Here is a 14,515-nt window from a genome sequence, read left to right as displayed (position 1 = left end):
GCAGTTTTCCAACACAATAACGAGCCCAAACACACCTCCAAGATGACAACTGCCTTGCTGAAGGTAAAGGTGATGGACTGGCCAGGTATGTCTCCAGACCTAAACCCAATTGAGCACCTGTGGGGCATCCTCGAGCGGAAGGAGGAGGAGCACAAGGTGTCTAACATCCACCAGCTCCGTGATTTCATCATGGAGGAGTGGAAGAGGATTTCAGTAGCAACCTGTGCAGCTCTGGTGAATTCCAAGCCAAAGAGGGTTAAAGCAGTGCTTTTTTTTTCTAGACAAGATTATTTTTATTATATCTTAAACAAAAGTTTGATTTTTGCTAATATTTTGAAATAAAGATCAAAAGTCATTCTTAGAGTTCACTGTAGAATGAATAGAGGTGTTATGAATAGTGGATTCATAGGATGTTACCAGACTTTTAATTACTATGATTACTAATGACTACTGACATTAAAGAAACCCCATCATATCTACCTGTAGATCCTCCAAAGAGTGTCTCAGTGTCCATCAGTCCCTCTGGTGAGAGAGTGGAGGGCAGCAGTGATACAAACCCACCTGTGAAGATCTACACCTGGTTTAAAGAAGGTGGAACCTCACCTGTAGGATCTGGACAAAGTTACAGCATCAGCATCACTGCTGACCACACTGGACTGTACTACCGTGAAGCTCAGAATGAACACAGAGCTCAGAGTGGAACTGTGATGATCACTGTTAAGAGTAGGTGGTGAATGATAACAGACATGCTGTTTTTCTGTGTCCACATTTAAAATAATGACAGATGAAATTGATATAAATGATCTTTTCTGCTGCAGGTCAGAGTTTGTCTGCTGTTTGGATTGCAGTGGGAGGAGGAAGCTTTCTTCTTATTACTGTCTTAATCTGCACATACAGGTCAGTAAATCATAGCAAAGATCCCCCAGTGTGAGAAAATGACTTGTTTGGGTCTATAAAAAAGCTAAAAGATAAAAGATAAAAAAGGGATTTTGAACTTAAAATGTATTCCTTGTTTTTTGCTGTTTTTACAGAATGAAGAAAAGAGACACTGGAACTGATCACAGTGAGACAAACCAGGTAGGCTGGCCACAAACAAAATGACCATGTAATTTATTTTGTCCACTAGTAGGTGGAACTTTTTATTGAAGGCTATATTTGTTTCTTATTTGGGAATCACAGGAAATAGCTTTAATACTCAGAACACTACAAGAAAGTGTTTAGCTGTTTAAGTATTTTCTACCACAGAGACATTTAAACTGTTCTCCATGAATGCTTCACTCTCAGGATGATGTCCTCTACACCACTGTTACACACAGCAGATCCAGACCTGCACAGGCTGCTGCTTCTGCTGACTCTGGAGCTGCTGATGTTCAGTATGATACAGTCAGGATTCAGAATGATGAAGTGACCAGCACTGTCCAGCAGGGGGAGCCCTAATATGACAGCGTTACATTCCACCACCACACTGCTGCCACTGGGTGAGTTTAACTGAGTGTTCATATGAAGCCGCCCAGAGAAACTTTGCTTAAGAAAAGAGGAATTTAAGGCTTAGAAGTTAACAGAGTTAGAAGAGTTAACAGAGCTCTTGTTTAAAGCTGCCTAGAAAACTTTCTTTAACAAAGACAAATTTACACACACATGCTTATTTCTGTAAACACCTTTATGGGATTTCCAATGCTAACATCACTTTTTCAAAGCTAACAATGCTGTGCCATTTTCACAAAATTTAATTCACCTGGCTGTTTAGACCTGTTTGGTAAAAGTTATCTAAGAGTGATAAGCAGCATCAGTTTATGCAAGATTTACCTAAGATTACAAGGTTAAAATTCTAGTGAAGGACATGTAGACCCTCACATTTTATTTATAGACCCTCTTTTATACTTGCGACTTCTGAGTGCTTGCAGACGTGCATTAACCTAATTACACAGCAATCATGGTTTTAGGTTCTCTGGGGCTTTAGTTCAGTCCTGATGATGTTGGACCTCAAAGTTTTGGAGAAGTATTTATAATAAGCTGTTAGACTGTGATGGTTTGGAATCAAAGTGTTAGGGCTAAATATAAATGAATAAATAAATGGTAACACATTATTTGGAGTAGTCTTTGTAGATGATTAATAAACTCTTAACAGATTATCAGTAACACATCAATAACATATCAGTGAAGTAGCAGTAGTGAAGCATCTGAACACAATGAAGTAAATATCTTATAGATGTTCTGTTGATACATTACTTACATTAAGTAGATGTTTTGTTAATATGTTACTTCCATCATGCAAAACCTAACCTTACCCAACCTAACCTAAAACCTAATCCTAACCCTGGCCCTAATCCTAGTCCTAAACCTAACCTTAACCTCAACCCAAAACCTAATCATAACCCTCGTATGTTTTTGACATGTTACTGTTGAGAGTCAGTTGAGTGTTTGTTTCATCTAAAATGACCACTCCAGTGTCACCATAATTAATTAATTAATTAATGGTGATAATGCTGTGCATGCTTTATTTCACTTGCTGTGTATACATCTCTAGATTCTAAATACTATACACAAAGCCTATATAAAGCTTTAACAAACCAGTAACTCTAAATAACTGGCTGTTCATTATTAATGTACTAATCAATACCCAGAGTGAGTTAACCCCTTCTTAGATTTAAATTTTAAATATAAATCTAAAGTTTTCACTTTAGAACAGAGTTCAGTTTGTGTTTATTTACAACAACTTTTTGATATTTTTATTCATAATAATAACCTTTAGAATAAGGATTTAATTTTTCTCAATGTTCATTTCAGAGTTGAAATTCTTAACTCACTCTAGCTTACTATGAATGATGCTCACAACATGTTGATGTATGATACACATATAAAGTTTAGAAAACATTCATTTCACTGCAGCTAATGTTTAATATCAGCAAAGCTTAAATCAGCAAAAAAGTATCGCCAATAACATTTGTGTTTATTTTGTAATTTGAGTGGGAAAACCTTTTTAGCACTGAGCTGCTGTTTTGCTTGAATAGAGTTTCTGACCTGTTTAAATAATTTTAAGTTCAAAACTGTGTTTCTTTTAAAGATGTATATGTGTGAAATAGAGTTCTAATAAACTTTGTGATTGTTTTGCTCTTCTGATTTTTAGATATTAAAGTTTCACTTTCTTTGTTTTGTAGGTGACCAACTGAGAAAGTAGAGGAGCCCACTGTGCAGTCAGTGTATGTATGGAGTGGATTCTTCAAGAGACTTTTACTTTGGCGATGATGTTATTGGCTTCGTGTCACAGTTCAGGAAGTATATTAGCAGAAAATGAGGGGAGAGCCTCATGGTGTTCCATGTATCATAATCCTTGTTCATCTGTTATATTTCATGCTTTGCAGATGCACTGCCGGTATGTTAGTTTGTCAACATAAATCTTAATTCATATTTTGTTTGTATTAGTAACATTAGACGGTATTTCATGGAGTGTTAATGGCATGTTCCAGCTCTTAGTGTATCAAGATGTATGCAGTAATCCATTGTCTCCAGTTAAAATTCATGTTTATTTAAACAACGGAAGGCATAAAATAGCATGGCAGTGGATTAGTGTCTTAAATATCATTGTATAGCAATTTGTGTTCTCACGTTAGTACTCATACCCTGGTGATGTATTTTCTTGTAGTTTTACCCTACTTCCAGTCAACCATTAAAAGAGACGAACTGGGCTTCCTCTTCAGCGTGGTGATTGGGGGAGGAGTTGTCTATCTGCTCACTTATGCAGCGCGTATAAGGGTGGCCGAATAGTAAAAACGGCAACATTTTAACCAGCTGATATATAACAGAGGAGGTTAGTGTCCTCACTACAGTACAGTGCGGAGGAGATACATGCAAAATAACCAGGCTTCTATGACATTATGGAAAAACAGAAGCCGGGATCCCAGAGGAGTCTCATCACGCGGTCTTGTTGGTCAGCAACTTCAGAATGCTCTCGTGGCTCCCCTGCCAGTTCCGCTGCTGCCATGGCTTTTGCAGAGGCAGAAGAGGCCAAAGCTAAAGTACAATATGCAGAAAAAGAAATGCAGATTAAGATGCAAAAAGCCTGCTTGGATGCAGAGAGAATATGCTTAGATGCGCAACTTGATGTCCTAAACGCCGAACAAACAGCAGCAGCTGCTGTTGCAAAGGCCGAAGCATTGGCGACGGCTCGTGCATGGCAAAGAATCAAGCTATGAGCTAAAAAGTGATGCAGCACTCGGTTCTTATGATTCTGTTCAGTGAACTAAGGATTACATTCTAAAGCAGACCCGACTACGTGCTGGCGCACAGGCAGATCCAGTTACGATATCAGGAGAGCAACTGCCAGCTCAGCATCTGTATTATATGAAAATACCAAGGCCAACCCTGATGTTGACACACATTTCCCCCATGCACACACAGTCACTGCAGAGGAACGAGTTACCTACTTTAATGCTAATGCTGTCAAGTCATTAAAAATCACAGAACGTTTAGGCTTCAATGAACAAAGTCACAATGCTTATTCAGGCCATGGCAGGCCACCCAAGAATCATAACCCCTCATCTGCAAATACTCACCGCCATGATGTAGTGCCGCCAGCAGGTCCAGCACCATTGCCTCAAACTTATCCACACGTCAGCTCATGCCCACCTTCGCCTATAAAACATTCTCAGGTCCTTGACAACATCCTGCAGGCTCACTATAGGGGCAATCAGAATATTTCAGATCTTGTTAGGTTAATGGCACGCAGAGAAGTAATAGCTACAGGCCTATTGCAGTTTGACGATCGGCCAAAATATTATATAGCTTGGAAAGCATCATTTCTAAACACCACTGCAGGTCTCAACCTTTCTGCTAAAGAAGAGATAGATCTCTTAGTTAAGTGGTTGGGTGTGGAGTCAAGAGGACAAGCGAAGCGAATGAGAACTGTACATGTCTACGGCCCGAAAAGGGACGGATGATATGGCAGTGGCTGGACAAATGCTTTGGAGCTCCAGAAGTCACTGAGAGCGCGCTACTCAAAAGAGTTGATAGTTTCCCAAAGATTTCGAACAAAGACTGGAAGAAACTGAGAGAACTGGGAGACCTGCTGACAGAACTTCAAGCAGCAAAATCAGAGGGAACGCTTCCTGGCCTTGCCTGCTTAGATACAGTATGGGGTGTATCCAGCGTAGTACAAAAACTGCCCTTTAATCTGCAAGAGAGATGGATGATGCTGGGCTACATGTTTAAACAACAGCATGGAGTCTCCCTTCCTCCATTTTCTGTTCTCGTCAGTTTCATATCGGATCAAGCCAAGATGAGTAATGACCCTAGTTTCCTTCTACTTCCATGTTCAGACTCCACAAAATCAGAATACCCCAGAATCGCAAACAGAACATCTGTTTCAGTCCACAAGATGGACATCTCTCTGGATAAAAAAGCAAATGAAGGTGCGCAGAAGGCTAACATTGATCAAGCAAAACTTTGTCCTATTCATAAGAACCCACACCCCTTACATAAATGTTGTGCATTTAGAGAGAAGTCTTTGGAAGACAGGAAAGCTTTCCTGAAACAGAATGCCTTGTGAAGTGCAATGAGTTTGGTAGTGAATGGCATCACTCGGCCCTACACCCTGGACCTACTCCTGCGTCTGTGAAGGCTCTCACCCCTACTGGAGATCAAGGCGGGGAGATAAGTGATTCTTCTAAAGAAGAAGCATCAACCAACTGCACTGAAGTCTGCGGGGATAATCTGAATGGTAAATTATGTTCAAAGATTTCCCTAGTGAAAATATTCCCAACCGTTCACCAAGAAGAATCAATCAAAGTGTACGCTGTCATTGATGACCAGAGTAATTGTTCTTTGGTAAGATCAGAGTTCTTTGATGTTTTCAAGTTAGACAATCAGAGTTCTCCTTACCTTCTGAAAACTTGTGCAGGTGTAACAGAGATGAGTGGGAGACATGCTTATGGCTTTCAAGTGAGTTCCATAGACGGTAATGTCACTCTCTCACTTCCAACTTTGATAGACTGTAACGACATCCCTAACAACCGATCGGAGATCCCCACACCACAAGCTGCATTACATTACTCACACTTACGGCCTATAGCAAGCTGTTGTTGGGTGAACTCAGTGGCGCAACTGAATCACTATTAAAATGGTGCTACATAATGGAGAAAATAAAAACTACACATCAGCTACAGAGTCGGCTCGAGCTTGGCTGCTATGCAGGGGACACAGCAATGAGTCGGCACTGGCACATCGGAATCGGCCCGGGCACGGATACTGGCGAGGCTCTGTAATTAACGTGTCGGCGAAAAAATACGGGATTTTCCACCTGTAATCAGGAGATCAGATTACACCCGTATTGAGGAGAGCAGATTCCACCTGAATTCAGGAGAGCAGATGACACCCGTATTGAGCTCCAAGCCATCACCAACGTTTCACCGCGGATTCAAAACATGTTTGGTGAGTAAATTATTGGTTTATTTGACAGAGCAGTTGTTTTTCAATCGGATATTTATTCAAACCTAATCCTAGAATTTGTAAATGCTGAACTTTCTATATGTCAAAACGAAAATAAGGACCACTTGCTAAAGTTAAGTTAGCTAGCTAACGTTAGCTAGGTTAGCTAGCCACCATGTAAAATTTTGGTAGGCTGGCGAGTCTCCTCTTTTAGATGACTGTTTGCTCTCTCACTAATCCGGGAAAGGCACGTTTAAGTGGGACAGTGTCGAATGTCTGGTGTAATAAACTGTTGTGTAAACTTGTTAGAGTTGCTAACCTAGCTAGGTTAGCTAAGTGGCCTAGCATAGCAACGTACGCGCGAGCTTAGGCTACATTAGTATCTCTGCTGGACGACCGGTTCATTCCGGCTAACCTGCGCTGACCCATGATGAATACGAGTTCAAATATGAACGGGAGATGTCGAGTGACTGGTGTTGGACTGACAGAAAATCAGACGTGAGCTTGCTAACTACGCTCTGTGATGAGTGGGGCTGTTAGTTTGGTCGCCAGCAGGCTAAAGGGCTCACACACAACAGAGCAGATTTGATGCTTCTCTCACACGAGTTGAGAGAATAAAAACGGCAATCGGAGGGAGAGACGTCGAGTGACTGCTATAGTTAAAACAGTCACGTTAGGTTAATAAGGTCAACTGAGCTGCGATTTGGTAACTAGCTCTCAAGTGATTTTACATGCGAGCTAACCTAGGTTATATCAGGCTAAAGTTAGTAAAATCTGTTCTTTCTTCTCTTTATGTCACTATTTTAAGGCTTAATCATATCTTATCTGACTTACACATTTCGTACATCTACCACTAACATTTCTCAGGTATGGAAGCAATTTTTATTTACTTATTTATCTTTCTCTGGCATGTTGCTGGTTTGTTTACACTAACGTATTATTCACAGTTGTAATCGTCTAAAATGAAAATGTGTGTCTTTTAAGTGTTGTAAACTTACTATTTACTAGCATGTCTGTGTTTCTCATGACTGACTATTGATTGACTGTAATAACCTTTGTGAAAGAACAGTTTGTGACATTTTTAATGTTTTCTCTTGGGGGCATATATCTGCTTCCATTCTATACAAACAAACTTAAAGTCCTATTTCAGGGTGTCTTTTTCTGCTACTTATAGGCCCCCTACTCCCTCCTCACATCGGCAGCTTCAGGAGCCTTTTCACCAGGGATGAACAAAGTACAAAATTTCTGAACTTGAGTAAAAGTAGAAATTTTCTTTATGAGTGTAAAAATAAAAGTATTCTATTTGTCTTTGCTTACAGAGGTTCTTGCTTTTAAAGTCATGCATCAAAACAATACTATTGGTTATTTTTCAATTTTATTTATTTACAAAAGTCATTATACCTCAAGATTATGGTAAAATAAGAATTCTTTCTCATATACACACAAAGGAATTGTGGACATGAGCAATATTAACTAGCAAAGTGAAAAATATAAACATGAACTAAAAAAGTTCCACTTTGATTTCAGGTTGACTTTAAATGTACACTGTATTTCCAAAAGTATTCACTTACCCATCCAAATCATTGAATTCAGGTGTTCCAATCACTTCCATGGCACAGGTGTATAAAACCAAGCACCTAGGCATGCAGATGGTTTCTACAAACATTTATGAAAGAATGGGTCGCTCTAAGGAGCTCAGTGAATTCCAGTGTGGTACCATGATAGGACGCCACCTGTGCAACAAAGTCCAGTTGTGAAATTTCCTCACTACTAAATATTGCACAGTCAACTGTCAGTGGTATTATAACAAAATGGAAGCGATTGGGAACGACAGCAACTCAGCCACGAAGTGATAGGCCACGTAAAATGACAGAGTGAGGTCAGCGGATGCTGAGGCGCATAGTGTGCAGAGGTCGCCAACTTTCTGCAGAGTCAATCGCTACAGACCTCCAAACTTCATGTGGCCTTCAGATTAGCTAAAAAAACAGCATAGAGAGCTTCATGGAATGGGTTTCCATGGCCGAGCAGCTGTATCCAAGCCTTACATCACCAAGCACAATGCAAAGCATCGAATGCGGTGGTGTAAAGCACCGCCACTGGACTCTAGAGCAGTGGAGACGTGTTCTCTGGGGTGATGAATCACGCTTCTTGTCTGGCAATCCGATGGACGAGTCTGGGTTTGGCGGTTGCCAGGAGAACGGTACTTGTCTGACTGCATTGTGCCAAGTGTAAAGTTTGGTGGAGGGGGATTATGGTGTGGGGTTATTTTTCAGGAGTTGGGCTCGGCCCCTTAGTTCCAGTGAAAGGAACTCTTAATGCTTCAGCAGGCCAAGAGATTTTGGACAATTTCATGCTCCCAACTTTGTGGGAACAGTTTGGGGACAGCCCCTTCCTGTTCCAACATGACTGCGCACCAGTGCACAAAGCAAGGTCCATAAAGACATGGATGGGCGAGTTTGGTATGGAAGAACTTGACTGGCCTGCGCAGAGTCCTGACCTCAACCCGATAGAACACCTTTGGGATGAATTAGAGCGGAGACTGCGAGCCGGGCCTTCTCGTCCAACATCAGTGTCTTACCTCACAAATGCACTTCTGGAAGAATGGTCAAAAATTCCCATAAACACACTCCTAACCCTTGTGGAAAGCCTTCCCAGAAGAGTTGAAGCTGTTGTAGCTGCAAAGGGTGGGCCGACATCATATTCAACCCTATGGATTAAGAATGGGATGTCACTCAAGTTCATATGCGTTTGAAGGCAGACGAGCGAATACTTTTGGAAATATAGTGTACTTTATCAAAGCATTATAAGTAGAAGCAGTACAGAGAGTGATTGCAGTTATATAATTTTGGTAAATACTTTTTCTTAATGAGTCCTGTGTGTCTGCAGACATTAGAGTTAACTGTTCATGTCTGTAGCCACATGGGTCTCCTTAACAGAAAGTATTTATGAAAATGACATTTTCTATGGTGGCCTACAGTGTTTAAACTTCGGATACTTACGTACTCAACTCAGTTGCAGATGTTGCCTGAATACCTTTACACAAGTAGTATTCAACCCAGATCATTTCTGCTTTTACTCACAGTTACTAACACCTGTCTTACACAACAACTAAGACGTGTACTTTGTCCACCTTGCTTCTTGCTGACCACCTACTCCAGAATAAGCTAGAAAAAATATCTCTAAGGTATGAAAGCAACCTGTTTATTAGATTTGAGAGGCTTGAATGCTTATACAAATGCAGTTAACTAACATAAATGTGCTTGTATCTATTTCAGTTGTTGAAGCTTGTCTTTTAAACCTTTAACAAATGTTTATCTTTTTATAGCCATCCTCTGCTGCTTCTGGTTCTCGACTGATCAGGAATTGTCCCAGGTAGTTTACTGTGTAGTATCTTTATGGGACTGCTCTTTGTAATATTAGTACATATTATGCTAAATATTTTATTACGTATTTTAGCACAAGGCATTGCCAGTATTATGTATTTTAAGATATTTGGCTTACCTGCTTTGCTTTTCTTATTTTGCGAAACTGTTGTATGAAAGCCATAGAACTTTGAAGGTTATGTGCTATTGTGAAAGACATAGTACACTGTTATTCACAGTAACCTGCTCTGTCTTGTATTGTTTTGCATCTTGTATTTCCTTTGCTTTTTCTTGTCATTTTGTGTTGTTTCTTGTCAATTTATTTTGATACTGTTTGCTATTTACTCAGGACTCTTTATCATTCTGTTTTGTATGGAGTGTTTGTTACTAATTTTGCTCACTTATTTCTTCATTTTACATGCAGTCATGAGGAATCCATCTTTACAAACTGCAAGTGACAAAGTAATTGACCAGAGACCACATCTGTTAAGAGCTGAGTGTATTTAGCAGGTAGGATTCAGATGTTCATTTACTTGCTATCTCTCCCTCACCTATACATACTGTACATATATGCTTACTGGCCATTTTTGCGGTGCTCCTAACTTTCAGACTATAGTCCGTCTGTCTCTCTGTATACATTGTTACCCCCGTTTTTCCCTTTTTTACCGCAGGGCCACCACAGAGCAGTATTAGTAATAGATCATTCTCAGCACTGCAGTAACACGTCATGGTGGTGGTGTGTGCTGTGCTGGTCTGAGTGGATCAGACACAGCAGTGAGGTGATTAAAACATTGCTGTATCTGATACACTAGTACCAGTACCACACGTCACTGCAGTCCTGCGAATGAACCAATAATACCTGCTTTGTGGTGGTCTGGGTGAGTCCTGATCATTGATAAATGATGTCAAAGGGGGCTAAAAAAGTATGCAGAGAAAAAGATCAGCTACAATTTGCAATTGCAGAACTACAAAGTGCACATATATATTTAATGGACCTGAGTCAATAGAAAAAGTAAATAAATACAGGGCAGCCTTACCAAATAAAGTGGCCAGGAAGTGTATACATAGTGATGTAATTTAATTGGTATTTTTTTGGAAAAACACAATTGTAACTATTTACATATGTACCAGCTATTCCACTCAATTTGTCTGAATTGTGTGCGAGATTTACATACTTTGTTTAGGCATGATACAGTATGTAGTGGCTTCGTATATAATAATACATATATTACTTTTTTAGAACAGTGACAGATTATTGATTGACCAGCTGTGTTCTTCTAAGCCGCTTATCCTTCTGGGTCTTGGGGGGAGCTGTAGCCTATACCCGCAGTCATGGGCCCTTTTCACAAGATATAACTCCATATAACTACTGCAGAAGCAATGACAAAATGTTTTAGTAGTGAACTATAATGCTCAAACATTGAGCTACAACAGCTATATGTTAGTTTTCCTGCGCTGTTGTGATAAACAGTGAGAATAAGAAGTGGACTGAAGCACTGATTTAACTTTAAACACAGCTAAAATGCTGTATGTGTGGGTTAGCCTTGTTTTTACTGCAGTCTGCTGCAGCTGCTCACATCAAGCAGTCTCTGTGTCTTTGTACAACATGCCAGCGATTTCTGTAATATTTTCTTTTCAAAAGAAAGAAGAACTTTTATATGTAGCATGAATGTTATAGACTCTGTTTATATTAAGCTAGCTAGGCCGACTAGAAGCTATTGATAACCAAACTAGATAGCCTGGCTAACATAAAGCAGCTTTCTGCTTTTTCAGATGTCACTGCATAACTGTGATGCTAACATACAAGTTAGCTAGGAGTGGCATTTTTGATTGAGCAGTGAAAAGTGGATGTTTTCCGAAGTACTGCTTCAAAAATTGCCATGAAACTATAAGAATAATGCTGTTTGGCAGATCACTAACATATGAAGCTGGTGCTCCTTAAACTGCTAAAGGCAAGCTAGCTAATTAGCGACTGTAGCCTGCTAGTCTACCATAAGCTAAAAGAGAGTTTAAACGATGTCTGTCAAGTAGACTTTACATATAAAAGTTTTGGTTTGCGTTTATGTCAGAAGTCGCTGCATCCTGTAGCTAAAGGTGTCACAGAACCTGCTCCACGTTAGCCGGCTGGTGCCAGCAGCTAATGAAAGCTAGCTTCCTTGTTTGGGAACACAGTTACAGTTAGAAATGGCTTCTAGCATAGCTAGCTTGCTACAGCTAAACAACGTCTACCAAATTCATACTACACAGAAGAACTTTTATTTCTTTTGAAAACAGAACTATTATAGAAATCGCCAGCTGCAGCAGCAGTAAGCAGGGCTACATCACATACACAGCATTTTAGCTGTGTTTAAAGTTAAATCAGTGCTTCCGTTCACTTCTTATCCTCACTTTTTGTCATGATATTGCACAAAAACTAACGTATGTCAGTTGTAGCTCAGTATTGGAGCATTATAGTTTAGTACTATAACATTTTGTAATCACCTCTGCAGTAGTTGTATGGAGCAGAAGTTAGTTTCACCCTGCTACCACTTAAACTGGAAGTAATCGCAACCATTGGATAGAAGGCAGGATACACCCTGGACAGGTCACCAGTCCATCGCAGGGCACGTTGAGCGAACAAGAGAAATCTATGTATGTATACTAAGATATAACATTTGGCTGCTTGGGTGTTTCTAGGTTGTTGCTAAGGTGAACTAGATGGTTACCAGATAGTGCCAGGTGGTCATTCGAGTGGATTAGTTGGTTACTAAGGTGTCTGATTGACTGGAGACATCTGCACATTTAAGCTATAAGTTGACAGAGGTGAAACAAATGCTGATGATGGCTTATTGTTGAAATGTGTCCTTTTCTACCTTTCACACCCAAACTTTATCAATTATAAACGTGACCGGCAACGCTGTATTCCAGAATTTGGGTTTCTCCTATACATACTTTGGAGCTCAGTTTAACAACAGAAGGCCTTGTGTTTATCTTTATGTAGGCGTCATGCTAACTTTTGCTTTGTTTCTGTTTTCTATCTACAGAGCGGGTCGTGTCTGTCTGTAGTGAACACCTGATGGACAGTATGTGAGTTGTCATACAGAACTGGCGACAGTGCACACTTTAAGTCCCAGTCATCATTCAACATCATGTCCATGTGAGACTCCCATGTTGAGCACCTTCTTCGGTCAAGTCTGGACTCAGTGACTCATTGTTCTTGATCAACCAGGGCAAGTGGCTATTTTTTATGTTTATTTATTTTATGTTTATTCATTCCACCATGGATTATCTTGTATATATATATGGACACATGCTGTTTTCTCAACACTGCTTTGTGAGTATCCTGGCCAAGTTATTTCTTAAAACTTTCTTAAGGTTTATCAAAATAGTCTGTAACTTTATGTAATTTATGTATTATTTGTTGTTTCCTTTGTAATTTATCATTAGCAGTTATTCACTGTTAAATCTGTGCCCACTAATTGTAATTCCTTATCTGTTGTACCGTATATTTTGCAGTGAAATTCTGACAACCACAGCTGCTGGTAATTTACTGTAAAGTTGAAATTTGCAATAAAATACTGTAATGTGTCATATGGTTGTAGTGTTTATCACTGATAGACTGTAATTATGTTAACAGTATATCTGTTGTTTTTAATGTAATTTACTGTATACAGATTTACAGAATATGCTGTTTTTCACAGTAATTAACCGTAAACAAACAACAGTTTTCAACAGTGAAATTTATAGTTGCAACAAAAGCATACCGTAACGTCTTATACATTGTCACTTTATTTTTTACGGTGAAATTCTGGCAACCACAGCTGCCAGTATTTTACCGTAAATTTTATGGTGTTTTTTTTGGTTTTTTTTTAAAGGAGCAGACATCATATTGGAGATGATGTCTTCAAGGGAACAGAACAGTATTTTACCGTAAATTTTATGTTTGTTTTTTTTTGTTTGTTTTTTTTTTTTCTTTTTAAAGTGTAACACTTACCAAGTGAAGGAGAGAGTCTGTAAACTGAAGGACTCAGGAGTGTGCACTGCAGTTCCTGCTAAGAACACATCTCAAGTCAGGAGCAGACATCATATTGGAGATGATGTCTTCAAGAGAACAGAATATGATGAAAAGCCAGCCTTTGCCATTGAAGACCTGACCTTCTTCCATGTCATGAAACAAGGCCTTTATAAAAATGAGGAGAACAGTCAGGTAGCACCTCTTCCCTTCAAGCCTCAAAGAAGGCGTCTACCCAATAACAGAGAACAGGCCTTCGCCTTCGTTTTTTACAGCGGACTTTCTCGAAGAAACCGGAAATGAAGGAACACTTCTTTGGCTTCATGGAGAAGATGCTGGAACAAGGTCATGCTGAAAAGTCTCCCCCACTCTAAAAACAAGAAGATTGCTGGTATCTTCCGCTGTTTGGGGTTTATCACCCAAGAAAGCCAGGCCAGATGAGAGTAGTTTTAGATTCAAGCTGTCAGTACGAAGGTGTATCCCTCAATGATGTACTCCTGACTGGACCCGACCTCAATAATAGCCTTCTTGGATTGCTTATGCGCTTTAGGAAAGAAGCAGTGGCTGTTACCACAGACATACAGCAGATGTTCTACTGTTTTGTCGTTAGACCGCTAGACAGAAATTTTCTCAGGTTCTTTTGGTATGAGGACAACAACGAAAGCCAGAACGTCAGCGAGTTTAGGATGAAAGTTCATGTCTTTGGAAACAGCCCCTCTCCTTTGGTTGCAATTTATGG

This window comes from Colossoma macropomum, unplaced genomic scaffold (genome assembly GCF_904425465.1).
Source record: "Colossoma macropomum unplaced genomic scaffold, Colossoma_macropomum, whole genome shotgun sequence".
In the NCBI taxonomy this organism is placed as follows: domain Eukaryota; kingdom Metazoa; phylum Chordata; class Actinopteri; order Characiformes; family Serrasalmidae; genus Colossoma; species Colossoma macropomum.
Note: the sequence above shows the minus strand (reverse complement) of the source record.